The sequence below is a fragment of the Micropterus salmoides genome, unplaced genomic scaffold, assembly GCF_014851395.1.
Source record: "Micropterus salmoides isolate LMB-PRFRI ecotype aquatic unplaced genomic scaffold, ASM1485139v1 Ms_hic_scaffold_16, whole genome shotgun sequence".
Classification (NCBI taxonomy): Eukaryota; Metazoa; Chordata; class Actinopteri; order Centrarchiformes; family Centrarchidae; genus Micropterus; species Micropterus salmoides.
The window spans coordinates 9,415,077-9,427,454 of NW_024040707.1; positions in this window are offsets into that span (position 1 = coordinate 9,415,077).

Sequence of the window (12,378 nt, forward strand, 5' to 3'; positions counted from 1 at the left end):
CGATCACCCCACTCCCTCAAAATTAGCTGAAAAAGGCTGATCAATAATTAGGCCAATATATAGCCTAATGCTAGCGCCGCATCGCAGACAAATCTAACCGTTTTTCCGTTGGTCGACAAACACGATAACGGTAACGTTGAGTAGTTATAACCTATTACTCTATCTTAGCCCACTTTAGAGATCGGTTTCCTTCTGAAATTTAACCGAGCTACTGTATAATATCGTATAAATTAGGCATTATTCTGATACAAAAATGGAGATAAAAATAACAGTTGCACATCCCCTAATTTGAGTAACGTTAATTTACAAAGACGATAGTCACACACATGTTATGTTATAAATAAAACTAGCCTGAAAATCTTCCTTAAGGCAACTATGGAAACATTCAAAATAAAAAATGTAACTTGTGACCAGCTGATTTTCGCGTCCTGTAAGTTATACATGAGATGCAGTTTTCACAAATATAGACTGTATAATGGCGTCATTTTGGTTATCTTGTGTTTCTACAGCTGTTGTGTTAACGTTTTAATGGCGCTGGCGAACAGGTGGGAGGAGAGGGGCATTTATCACGGTAAGACTACACTGTAACTGTTTTTGCGGCCCGTCCAAGGGCCTCATAGAAACTGCACAAAGAAAAGACCGATGAAAGTGCCACTAGCGCAGCCAACATGGCGCCTACTTTGGCCATTTTGTGAAACCGTCAGGACACGTCCCACGAGCCCATAGGCCATCTGCGGCGCCACACGGAGACAGACAAAATATACTTGGCCTGAAAGGCCTCTCATTTGTGAAATAAGCTTCAACTCGAATAAAACGGTTTCAAAAACACGAATAACCAAACTCTTAGCCTGGGTGTTGTATTATTGTTTATTATTTATTTATTTAAATTTGAAACCAAGTCTGCTAGTGTTTTGTGTTTTTTTAAATTTTAAACCAATAACAATATCACAAAGTTAGTATACAAAAAAGTAAAAACAGAAACCTATAGTGCTCACCTAGCTTTAGACACAATCAGCAATGGCTGATGTTGCATCAGAATACAAATAAATTCTGGCACTAGCTGGAGTGATTAGTCTAAGATACAGGCAAAAAAATACAGGCACGTACAAGTCTGACCTTGGTTTTGGTATTATTTGGGATATGACTTTGAAGTGAATTAACCCATAGCCTATCCCATACAGTAGCCTATTGTTCCATGCAGCCTTTCCTCCATATCTCAGCCACTAATTTCTGTACCAGCAGAGCAGAAACCTGGAGAGGGCAGTACACCAGCTAATAATTACCAGCTATATTAATGCCAGCTCGACTATATTCAGTGTCTAGTTCGTGTGTATGATTGGCTGGAAACAGTATTTTTCCACTAAAAGGGTTGAGTGGCTGATTGACTGATTAAATGTTAGGCTACAGTATAAACTCTGACATTGTGATTTAAAAATGGAGAAAAATGGTTAAAGATTTGGACTCGAATGGTGAACAATTGGTTGCTAGTGTGTCAAATTAAAGGCTCTTTTGCTACCGGCAGTTGGTTTCAGTTGAACTTTACATTGCTCTACCATTTTGTCTGATGTGACAGCCATCTTTTATCTACTCCCCAAATGGCCTTGTTGGAGCATTATCTGTAAGTTTTTTTGTTTTTTGCAGCTGTGATTGTTAATTTGTGATTGTGATTTGTTGACTTTCAGTTTATTGTTGAATAAGACTGCCATTATACTAGCTCAGCCCAGCAATGAACAAAATTCAGTGCTGGGCATGTTTTGTTGTCCAATACTGTTTTCACAGTTTCACAATCACTTCCAGTTAATACCTCAAAGGTTCCCTGCTGTCTTCTGTCTTTACTGTATATCAAGCGATAAACATGACACGTTTTACAGCAAGATGGTGCACTGATTAACTCAAACAAAATGCATTTAATTAATGAGAATATCCTCATTGCCTTCACTGGCAGGGATTTTAGCATTTTAGCAACACTGAAAAAGGCAACTGCTACAACACAATAAGTGCACTGTAAGTGCATTGTTGTGTCTTGTGGAGTGATTCAAATCAATGACAAAATTGTAATAACCGTTGTATACTGTATTATATATTATCAAGGGACCGAGTAACATTTTGTGGCTTGGAACTTGGTTTGCATGACTAAATTAGTTATTTCTATTGTATGTTATATAGAGATGATGGAAGTACTGTGAATGTGTGAGTGTGTGTGTGTCTGAATTTATGTTCAAGCTCAGTCTGAATAAATATAAGTGAATGGTTAGAAACAAGACCACAAATGCTGAACTCTGGTGACCATGTGTCCACGAGGGAGCTGACGTTCATGGCACAGTATTTATGGACTGATAGTGAGGTGTACAACCCCTAATGTGAAAATGTTCTTACAGTATGAAATATTGCTTTAATACTGAAAACAACAAATTGTCCTGAATGTCTTTTTATGATGTCATTATAAAAATAACTCTGGGCCTTTTGACATCATCTGTGGTAGCCTACAGCAAGGCCACAGGGTTCAGGGTAGGCTTTGTTTGTCTCTCCACCAGCCCATCCTCCCAAAGGGCGGGGTCATCAAAGTAGAGAGAAAGAAAGGCATTGGATTTTCACTATTTTTAATGTGGCTCATGTTCAGTGGGGGTCTAATGGTGGACAAACATCTAAAAAGAGATAGTTTCATCATGTGTTGGGTTAAGAAGGAGTCTCCATTGTGACAATGCTTACAAAAGGAGAAAAAAACCCCCACCATAAATTCCACTGGTCAAACGCTTGACTGACTGATCTTACAAAATCTAATATGTCAAGAAAGCACTTTTCAAGTGGGATAAATAGCACAAGGGTATACATTGCCTGTCGTAAATATGTATTTCCTCCGTAGCAAAAATTCAATTAATCTCATCATGGATAGGAGCTCTTATCTCTATATACTGTCTGGCATTAGTCTAGGATTGCAAGCGCGTGGGGCTCCATGATTAGATAACTTAATGAGACAGACACAGTTTAACCATTTTTGCAAATGATTAACTCTGGATGGAGAGTGAAAATCTCTAACTCAAAACATTCCAGCACTTTTTAACATGCCATTTGATCTTGAATGAATGTCTCAATGTTAGTGCAAGATGTTACCACTGCAGCTGCCTCACGGTGAAAATTGAATGGAAGACTGAAATAGCAGCCAAATTACATTAATCAAGCAATATCAAGGTGTGATACAAAAAGTCGTAACCACTTTCAAGTGTCCTGCAGTGTGGGCAGAGAAGCAAGAACATGAGGTCTGAGAAAAAGAAAGAAAAAAAGTCTGAAAAGGGGAAGAACAGACTAAAGGTCGTTGAGAGCAGCTTTAGCTGTCACTTTTATGAATGAGTGTCAGGAACAAAGCAGTGAGGGAAAGAGGAAACAGGAGTTATACATGAAAACCTGGGGTTTTATTTACCCACAACATGCAAAAATGTTATACTAGACCTGTAAAAAGGTTATCAAAATCAAAATGAACACAACAAAACATGACACAGGAGGGAGCATATATAGTGACTTGGCACAAACTAAACATACAAGTGGTAAAGAAGATGGACACCAATTACAATGAATACAAAGCAAAGCTAACTAAATCCAAATCACCCCCAAGCACATGGTTTGGCCCGATAAGCTGTGCCCAGGATTTCAGAGTCTTCAGCCATGCCAAACTCCAACAGGAATGACCTCACGCAACCATGGTAATTCAAAGACAAAGAAATTAGTATAATTAATATAACAGACAATTTATTGTGTAACCCTATATGTGTGTGCGCTTCCTAGAAATAATTTACAGTTAAAAGCAAATAAACCACAGAGGAGAATCACATCAATCTTAATTCTGTTTTTTTACTGTTTACCACGCGATTTTCAGGATGAAACATAAAATAAATGATTTTGAACACGCAGTTAAAGATTTATTTGGCCACTTGAAGGCAGTAGAGACGAGCTGTAAAGACAACAGTGACATATCGTCACCTTCTAAGTGTGGTGAACCTGTTAGCAAAGAGTTTCTGATTTACACATCCAGCAGACATTGAACAACATTGGTCTCATTTTCATGGCCACCTGATGAATGTAAGTCCAATATTCACTCTTTTAACTCTGTTTTTGCTTAATCAACTTATAAGGGAAATATCTGGCTCTTTAGCTGCTAAATGCAAATGTTTTGTCTGAGATTTTCAACAAGTTGTTGGTTTTGGCCACAATGGGATTTGTTGTTTATAAAAGTTTAGAATAATGCCAGGCTTTTAATTTCACAAATTAGTGAAAAAATAACAATGGCAGAAAGCATGCATGCAATCAACAATTATTACAATATTAATCATTTAATATCAACACATGGGGGCTGTGAGGCTAAAAAGGTCTTAACTAAACCACTTTTGAGAGTGGCATGGGGTTTAGGCAGAGAAAGAGGAATAACAAGTGATCTGAGAACCAGGAAGGGAAGAAAACGGAGAAAAAGGTCAGTATTTAGGGGATAAGGCTTAGAGGACAGAGCCTGACAGGTGCAATCAGATGTGTCACACAGCCATGGTAAACTGGTTGTCAGTGCATCTGTGGGGGTCCACTATAAGCATGTCACAGCCAATCAGGGGGGTAAAATAAGAGCTGTAGAGTGTTTTTGTCTCTTCACAGTGAGCCCATTATAGCCATGAAGCCAAGTAGAATTGACATGATCAAGGCCACAAACACAGGTGGCACTGACAGATCCCAAACATGTGAGTGGGAGTGGTTGATCAAGTAGCGACATGCAAATTGGCTATTTGTGACGGGACGTATCAGGTAATGTACATGTTTGGCTTGCAGACAACTTGTTTATGACTTCACTAGCAGAATGTGTTGCCACTTAACTTGTTCATGCCTGCCAGTTTGATAAGCAGATGTTGTGTCAGAGATAAAGCTTAAGCTATGAGCGGTGGTTAGGTCACCGGGGCCACGCATACAATCTGCCTTTGTGTCAATGTAACAGGCTTCCTCTGGGCCCCTCGAAGCCTCTCAGACCGCAGAGGCATGTTCAAGACGGGTTGGGCTGACAGACGTGCAATTTCTCTAAGATTTTTATTTAGGAAAATACTGAGTAAATACTGCTTCTATACTTCACTCTTAATTTAATTTGTAACTATTTCAGTTTTGTTTGATACACCTGTACTGAACAAAATCATCTCCAAATAATTTGCTCTATCTATTAACCTTGATAGTTCCACACACATTTCAGTAGCTTGTATCTTAAATGCACATTTTTGTAATGAATAACCAATTATTATGTCAATCCGTAATTGATTGAATAATACACAAAAGGAAAATTATTTAGCTTTTATTTATCTTTTCATTGACACAAATTTTCCATTCCACAGGTCGTTGTTACAGTATATTTAACTTAAACCTGCAATAACTGATTTTTTTTTGGCCAGTTGTGGGCAGCAGAGACAAGTTGTGAACACAACATGGACATATCACCATCTTTTAAGTTGACATGGCAAACTTGTTAAACATCAAGTAGTTATGGAGCGACAATTGTCATTCATTTAGAGTCATGTCTGCAACTCTTACAGGTACACTTTAATTTGTACAATAAAAAAATACCATAATATTTTATTTAAAGGTGAAAATTCAGCGGATTGCTCCACGTTTGGTATGATAAATAAATGGATTATAATATATTAAAGATTTTAATTCGTCATCTCCTCTGTTAAAGTTATTTTAATTTTTTCTGGCTTTTAATTTGAGCCACTCGCATTTTTTTAATGGAGAAAGCCGGTGACTCCAAAGATGGCGATTGTATGTACATATTCCACCTCTCCCACAAGAAACAGCCGAGCCAGGAAACATATTATGCCAGTCATGTAGTTCCACTGATGTAAGTGCACATTTGAGATTTGCGACAGTTTAAAATGTTGTGGTGGCAGCGAGGAGCAGGTGTGTGACCAGATCAGATGCACTACATGTCCGACCAAATTAATGCGTGAAAAGTGCCAGTATTAATATGCAGTACTTGCAATATGTGTTAGAAAATACCGGGGGGCCTTCTATAAATGAATTTGGTATATGCTGACTGTATCCATAACGTCAGTTAGCATATCATTTGTACAAGCTCTCTGGTGAAAGTACAGTTATTGGCTCTCTCCCCATTACCAAGTCTTATTAATCTATATACAGATTAAGGGGGTAAGCGTGAGTTCAAACAGTGAAGCCCGACCAAAGCCTGCATGTAGTCCACAAAATGACATCACAAGCCTGTGACATCCTGTTGCACATGAAAATGTAATCATATTATTTAGATAATCTAAATAACCTATTCAGCCATTGGAGACTCTACGTTAGTATTTGGCAAGTGAGCCTTGTTGGTGGGCTCATTAAATCACAATCCAAGTCAGACAAACAAACTGAGCCAAAATACTTTTTGTTGGAGTAGCCGTTGCAACATGTTGCAGCCATGCAGCTACCAGAATTATCTATGATAAGTACTTTGGCAAAACACACTAGACAATCTGGTGGGGAGTGAATTTAACTGGACCGGTGTAAATACTGAAGACCATTGAGGGAATGAAGATGGACTGGGTAAAAACAGGGGAGGGGACTGTGGTGGTTGCAGGGCGTGAGGGACTTAGAGTGTCTTTATAAAACAGACTGATCCTGGTTCAGTTTGTTAGGCTCATTCAAGACAGGCTTCTCACAATGAGAGACACATTTAGAAAACAGTCCTCTGAGGGTTGGCAGAAGGAAAACACGAACAATCTAGGGTGGACTTGAATCTACAACCTTCAGGCCACAAAGCACCTTCTCTACCAGCTGAGGTATCAAGTGTTCAGGAAGTGCACAGATAGTCTCACACAGAGAAGATCAGACTTTGTCAGTACAAATCTGTTTCAGTGTGAATCTATTTAAGGGTGAAGTCTGTATACTTTCTTTCTCTGCAGGTTGATAAAAATGAAGTTTCTGCAGCTTTAGTCTGATGTCCCTCTGGTTCTTTGTGTTGCTCAGTGCTGAAGATGGTCCACTGGTGAAGGACACCGACTAGCATTGTGGAGGCGGGGGATGAATGCTGATTCATTGAGGTACACAACACAGGTGTGTGTGTGTGTGATGAATGTGTGATTGTGTGTGTGGTTTCATTTGTCTGTTCAAAACAACAAAACACTAAAAATCAAAATTTCCTTGATTTCAACTTCTGAACTAACAAGGAGAGATCAGGAAAGTCCAGATGAGCAGAGGGGGATTGAACCTGCTATCTTAACATGCCAGCTAGCTTTGATGGATATTTTGGCTTTTGTTATCACTTTACAATATTTACAGTGTTTCATGCTGATCATATGGCCCTCACCTGTATCGTCACCTGTATAGTATTTTACGTATTATTCAGTAAACCTGCCTCATTACAGCTTTTTAATGGATCATCTGCATGCTTTCAGTTAAAATTAGTACATTTTAAGGGATTGTTTTGAAAATGGATTGAAGTAAAAATTTACATAATAACATTACAGATAACTACACCTTCATTTGTAACTTAAATTAACTTTTTAAATTAAGATGCAAATTTAAGATCAATTAATAATAATTAATGAATATATTCATTAATGGATTTATGTTGATAATAGGGATTCAGTTGTTCATCTCCACAGTTGAAGGTTTTTTTTTTGAAAACCCTCAAAGACTTAAGTTTCTTCTGTCTTTTATTTTGAGCTAATCTTACCTTCCCTCATAAGGATTTGTTTATGGATTACCTGAATGATATAAGAGGTTTTTAAGACAAAAAACAATCACATAAAATTTACTAAATAGTTTTAAAGCCACCTCACAGCTTTCACCTTTATTAAATATGTCTTCTGTTTTTTCAGAGGTGGGGAAAGGTAGTGTATTACACTTTCAACTCTGTGTGGTTAATTGCATTTTACAATATATATGTCAGATATTACCAAAATGCTACAAGAATGCTCAAATGTGTCCACTAATCATAGAAGAGAAATACAAGCAGGCAGCCATACTGTACTCATCAAGCCCAATATTCACTCTGTTTTAGCTCTTTACCAGCTCCTGAGGGAAATATCTGGCTCTTTAGTTGCTAAATGCTTCATTTTGTTCACCAGCTAGTTGCTAACTGTGTCTGTCTGGGGCTGAGCAGGTAGTGTTCAGTGGGTTTTAAGAGCTTTTTTGCTGAAAATAGCTTCCAACTGAGAATGAAAACCAAACTGTGAGAGCGGTGAGAGTGAACCAAAACAGTAAAGTTGTGGTCCAAACAACAATGAGCTGAAAATTGCCATAAAGCTCCGCAAAGCTGATGGGAGCTGCAGGATTCAGGTGATAATTCTTCATCATTACTAGCGACCCATTTCCTATTGTCATTTGACATATTGTTATTGTTAAAAATCGATATCAACACTCATGCGCGCACCCAAAAGCTCATTTTAATAGCTCATTTCCCTTCTCCTTGTAGTGTGTGCTCATTTACACCCCCTCATGGATTTACAAAGAAAATGATGGTGAAAGAAGGGTGGAGGCTGCCTCTCCAGCTCACACTGACACTAATCCTGTGTCAGTGCAGTGCACGTGGGGAGGGAATGAGCTCACACTCTGGAGGAGAGGGGTCTGTGCTGAGCCAGAACGGTGGCCCTTGTCTCCCTGTCATTGTCCCTCCCTTCCTCGCTCTCTTCGACCCCCTCTCCTTATGATTAGCCAGACTCATCGCCCTCTATGGTCTGCCGTTTCCTGTTACTTAGTTACCAGTTGCCATGATTTGCCTGGGCCGCTTGTGTTTCCATGGTGACTGTGCCCATTCTGTCGTCTCCTGGCTGCCTCTCTGCTGCACCGTCCCGATGGCCTGTAGCCACCCCGGGCCCTGACCCACAGCTCCCTGCCTCCCTGCCTCATGGTCCCATAAGGCTGTCAGTGTGTGTTCACGTCGCACTGCAGCCCCTCACCATGCCAGGCTGGTAAATGCAACTTCTGGCTGGTCGGTGTCGTGGCTGACTGAGCAGACAAAGAGAGAGAGAGAGTTGATATAATAGACACTAGATATGCAGTCAGCATGCTCCCCCTCTCCTTTACACAGCTGCATCTCATCACATCAAACACAACATCAGTATGAAGACTGCACAGTGGAAAACACAGTCATGTTTTTCTGAAAGGGTGAAATCACACAAAAAGAACAAAAACAACATATTTCTCCAATCAAAAGGTCCTACAGGATTTTCACCTTGTCTAATAGAATCCTTTAGTGTTCTTATAGTATGTATATTTATTGATATATGTGTGTGTGTATATATATATATTAGTCCTCTACCTTGTCATGGCATCATCAAATTTGAAAGACATTTCAGTCATTTGCAGACTAGAATGTATTGTTATATTATTGTATAGATAGGAGACTAAGGATAGATATCACAAACAGATTTCTACATAGATAATTATCAGTTTTGTTATTACATTTTCAACAGTTTTCTGTCACATGCATTCGTCTTAAAATAGTTACACTGTTTGCATTCCTACTGTCTTATTATCACCTTGTCAGTTATCTGTAAAGCACTAACCTGTCTGAAAGGCGCTGTACCCTGAGTAACAAAGACAATCCGGAAAGAAATGATACTGTTGAGTCTTTAAAATTAAATTTTTCAACGCTAACAGCACCCAAAATTACAAAAATAATAATAATAGAAATGAAATAATAATGACTCACTTTTTTGTATTGTCTTGTTGATATTTAAAAATCTAAGCAAATAAAACAATTTTCATGACTAGACACCACTAAGGGGGAAAATGTGATTTGGGTGAATTGACCCTTTTAATCTAAAAGGAGGTATATTATAACATTCATACATGTAAGAATATTTCAGTCCAAAATGCAAATATTACAACACAGACAAACAAACCATGCGGTGAACTGAAACAGAAAGATATTTTGATTTGTGTGGTCTTGTATAGGACAAGTCTAGTTCAGGATTGGGTGGAGGGTAGGGGGGCACAAAGGAGATGCAGTCATCAGCTCCACCATCAGGAGGCACTAGTAGTTCTCAAATTGTCACTCAGACTTTATCACGTTGGGAGATCAACACAGGCCGAGCAGGGTAAACTTGTTTAACCATCACTGCCCCTCACAGTGTCACTGTCTCTCAAACTCTTATTCAGTCTAACACTCACTGCTCCGTGTCACTGTCTGTTTCTCTGTCTCTGTTTAACGTCCCTCCTGAAACTCTGCTGAGGGTGCACCCTCCTCCAAGACAGATTGTGTTACACTACACGGAAATTCCCTTTACAGCGAGATCTGCAGACATCCTCTGAGTATCTGTGCAACTACCTCCGAGGAAAAAAGTTTGAGTGTGGTTGGATGAACACTCAGTGAAACCATCAGTGTTGGTTAACTTAAAGAACATTTACTCAAGTTACTTAAGTAATTTTGAAGATTCTCAGTCATCCAGGTCATAGTTATCCAAAGACGGTTAAAGTCAGGGGCAACTGGACTTGGTTGAAGATACTAGAAGATGTTTCGTCCCTCATCCAAGGGACTGGTAGGGAAACTAAGCTATTTAACCTCAGTGGGGTCGTTTGCCAGGACTGTCGATACCGCTGGTTTGTTAGCGTTCCTGGCTGTTGTAACGACAGTCGACAGACTTAACTTGACATTTAATTTATACTTGCACTACATTTTTTAGAGAAAATATTGTACTTTTTACTAAATTTATTTAAAAGCTTTAGTTACTTTGCAGATTAAGGTTTTGAATACAGAACATATGATGAACTTTTACAATGTGATAACCCTAACCCTTATGAAGTTGCAAAAAATAGCATATTTATGACCAAGTAATTTCTGATTAATTTTATGGTTCAAATACAAACAATATATATCTTAGTAATACTTTACTTTTATGGTTTTAAAGTAAAGTATTAGTAAAATATTTCTTAATAAAAGACAAACGTCGTGTCGTGTTAAAAATATCCTCAGTGGATAATGTAACAACCCTAAACTTTGTTTCTGAATTTAAACAAAATTGAACGATAAATTTAAAGTCAGAATTTTAAGCTCTGTAGTTGGATTGTTCTTGCTGAAATGCGCCTTGAGAGGTGTATTTATATTCTCCCCTGAAATTTATGTACACAGCTTTGTACCTATTTATCAAAGAACCAGATATATTCACTCTGTTGCTAATCTTGTGCTGTTTTCTCAGGCTGAGTAAGGGCTTGTAAAATCCGTGGAGTGCACCTTTAAATAAAGTAAACCTGTGGATACCATGCACACATAAGGAAATATTTTGTCTGTGGCATGGAGACGACATTGTATGTGGGCAGAGAGGTGGATATACTACTCAGTTAATCCAGAGGTTAGTGGGGAGCAGGTCAGGGTGTGAGCAGATGCATGTGAAGCTGCTGTCACCAGGCCTGTGTTTTTAAGTGAGGGTTTTTATTTTTGAGCGTGGGGTATCGCCGTGCGAGACAGCCCTCGCTGTGGCCCTCCAGGACAGGAGCTGTCCGCTCATGGTGAAAGGAAAGTGCTCTGTGGGGGACTGCGAGCGTAATTACAGCAGTTTTGCCTCATTAGGAGTGAGGAGGCGTGACCCTGCCTACAGGTCTGACAGCTGAACCGCACGGTTGGCGGCACTGAGAAATGATCTCTGCTCAGAGGATGAGAGGGATCGGTCTTTTACAGGAGGGCAGTTGTCCGGTTAAACATGTGTATGTTTTGTCCATTGGTGGAAGAAGTATTTAGATCCTTCACTTGAGTAAAGTGATACCACAATGTTTAAACACTCCATTCATTCAAAATGTACATTGAAGTTTTATCAGCAAAATGTACAAAAGCCCCTGAGTGATACAGTATATGGTTATGTAATTTTATGTTATTATCATTACTGATGCATTAATGTGTAAGCAGTATTTTAATGTTACAACTCAATGGTTCCCAACCTGGGGGTCAGGATCCCTCAAGGGTCCCATGATAAATCTAAGGTGTCACCTGATGATTAAAGGTCAAATAAAAAAATCTGTTCATGATATTTGTTTATATTTTCTTGTTTTGTCTCTAATGTCCCCACGACCCGATCCCGGATAAGCGGATGAAGATGGATGGATGGATGGATGTCTCTAATGTATGTTTTTTGTCTGGTGAAATACTTCACATGTTTACCTCTTACAGCCTTAAAAAAATCCTTAAAATAAGTAAAATAGTGGAGACTTTCTGCTCCTCTGACCTCTGAAAGTCCACCAAAGGTGACTAAGTCAAAACGGTGAAATGCCGGATTAAAAATGCACACGGTTTGGGTCTTTATAGCACCAAAGGAATACTGTTTTAACTTTACCAACTGGCTGTTTTAGTATTATTCATATTACTGTTATTTGGGTTATTTCCCAAACTAAAATATGCTTGAAAATATAACTTGACATATTTATTGT